Source organism: Cupressus sempervirens, chromosome 10 (assembly GCF_028749045.1).
Source record: "Cupressus sempervirens isolate cs-2001-9-10 chromosome 10, ASM2874904v1, whole genome shotgun sequence".
Lineage (NCBI taxonomy): Eukaryota > Viridiplantae > Streptophyta > Pinopsida > Cupressales > Cupressaceae > Cupressus > Cupressus sempervirens.
The window spans coordinates 890,708,607-890,711,487 of NC_143127.1; positions in this window are offsets into that span (position 1 = coordinate 890,708,607).

Here is a 2,881-nt window from a genome sequence, read left to right on the forward strand (position 1 = left end):
TTGTATGGTTGCAACTTTTGGTAAGATAAAAAAACAGTGGATAATAGAATATAATGGAAATATATGTAGTTAATTTTTTTTGTAAGATGAAAAAACACGATGATGAAAATCAAGGCCAAATGTATTGCAAATTTGGTGCCAAATGAAAGAAAAAGCGAGTGACAAATTTTGTGTAGAGTGGTGAGGTTTTGGCTAGGGGGCAACTTATATCAAAGTAACATGACTCAGCAAGGGTAACTTGACTTGTGACCTGGCTCGGACTCGGTAGTGACTTGGCAAAGTGAAAAAACCTTGAAATTTTGAGATTTTTTAGGATTTAAAGAACATTTCATACACCCATTATTGAATAAAGCTTAAAGACACAATAACATCATTAAATAGAAGGTAATTTGATCACAATGCACATACTTAAACATACATCGATTACATAAGTACAATACTACAAAGGTAAATTGTTAAATACTAAATTGTAGCTGAAGGAAATATTAGAAAAATAAAAGATAGATATATAAAATGATAAATCCATGAAAGCCATCAAAATGTATATGAAATCTATGAAATCCAATATATCAATAGTCATCATCAAATGTTCCAAATTCCGATCTTGTTAAGTTAAACAAAAAGTTAGAACAAGACTATAAGTATGGCTCCTAGTCCTCATTGTCATCTTCATCCTCATCCTCATCCCCAACCTCAACTTTAGGCTCAATATAATTTATAAAATGCCTCTTAGTAAGGCGTCTAAGGTAGTTCTTGGATGACTGATTAGCCACAGGATCAGCCTGTGAGGTGCCTCTAGGATCCATTGTAGTCTCTGGTTCTGCCAGTGCCTGTGAGGTGCCATTAGGAACAACTGGAGCTTTTTGGTCCTCTGTTGCCATAGTCACAACCTTAGCCTCTTCGTTTGCCTTGTCAACCCACTCTAGGTCCTCATCATCAAAGATAGGATTAGTAGCTTCAGTGATTCACTCAAGACTCTGGATCACCCTCTAGAATAATCAAAGAGCTGTCACTATTCAAAATCTCTCTGGTCCTAATGTGCAGGTTGTAATGCACAAAGACTAGCTTATTCATTTTTTCCACAAACAACCTTTTATGCCTCTTCAAGTGGATGTGCTCGAACATGCCTCAGTTGCGCTCACATCTAGAAGCGCTACTTAGTTGGCTCATTATGTGGATGGCGATTTGTTAAAGGTTTTTGGTTGAAGGCCCAAACATTCTCCACCATCTATTTGAATTTTAAAAAAAGGAAAAGAAAAAATATTATTCTCATTTCAAAATTTGAACTTTAAAGCTAGAAATTTAGAAACTAGAGTGTAAAAGGCTTAAATTGCAATTTTTACCTGGCTGCAATTTGGTATGACCTTCTTTGCAAATTTGATTTGAAAAAATGAGCCTTGATGCATTATTATAGGCATCCATCTCAAACAATATACCTGTGGCATTAGTGGCCATTTTCGATATCACAGTGTATAGGCCACTAAGAACTTCCAGAACCTCCTCATTTGCCTTGAAATCTTCACGAAAACGGTATACCGGATTGAGGTAATAGACTGTTGCATGGATGCGCTTATAAAGCTGATTTTGCCATCTCTTATCAATTATGTCCCAAATAGGGCCATATTTGTCCTCAACTCCTACATATTTGGCCTTAATAGCCTCCTTGGCCCGAACCATGCCCTCTTATATGTAGCCCATAGTGGGCTTCTTTCCATCAATGACTCGTAGGAGGGCTACAAGAGGCCCAATGATCTACAAAACAATTAAACATAAAAACAATTTAGTGAATGATGAAACTTTGCAAAGTTGCACAATGAAAATAAAACAAAAATATGTATGAGATAAATTAATTTATAAAATTTTAAGAGTTAAGCTTTTAAAATTTAAATTACCTCTACAATCTCTGTACATTGCTCCCAAAAACCTTCTTCATCATAGATGCATTTTGTTGCATCTATCCTTGTAGGGGTGGTGGCAAAGGAGAAGGAACTCCATTGTGGACCAACAAACATGCACTTCAAAGTTAACTTTGAACTCAGCAAGGATTTTAGTGTGATAAAATTAGAGGCAAATCTTGTGATACTAGGACGAGCCAACTCTTTTCTCTTCATGTATTTCCTCATAATGCTGAGGAACAAAGCATGATTATAGATGAACTTACAAAGATTTTTGGCTTTAGCAACACATGATTTCACCTATTCAAGCTTGCCAATATCCTCTAACATGAGGTTGAGGCAATGGGTTGCACATAGAGCCCAAAAGATTCTTGGGTGTCTCTTCATCAAATGTTTTCCTACAACAATTTTAGATTAGTTAATAAACAATGAAATTTTTTGATGTGTTAAAAAATTTTTAATTTTCAAAATTTAATGAAACATTAAAATAATTATTTTAGAAGTTAAAATTTTAATTGCAACAACATAATTAATTGCATTATTAGTCACCACTTGGACAACATTCTCTTCCCCCACCTCTCTTATGACCTCCTCAATAGTCTCACATAAGAATTTTGCATGTCAATTTCAAAAACATGGTGGATCGTGGAAGTGAAAATTAAACAAAATAATTATCATTGAATAGTCAATAAAACAAAATTTTAGTTTTCAATAATACATTAAATTTTAGATTTCAAGAAGACGACGATGATGAATTACCTTTGCTAGAAATGAGAAAATTTAGGAGGGTCGTATTATTTTATCTGTCCATCCATCCATCATTATGGTACACCCCCTTTGGCTCCAAATCTTTCTATGGTCATCCAATTCAAGTTTCATCTCCTCAACCATTTTTAGTAAGAGGGGGCCATTCAACTCATCTTCAGTGGGGGCTTTAAACTCTGTACCATAAATGAAAATTGCATCAATCTTCCCTTGCCAATAAG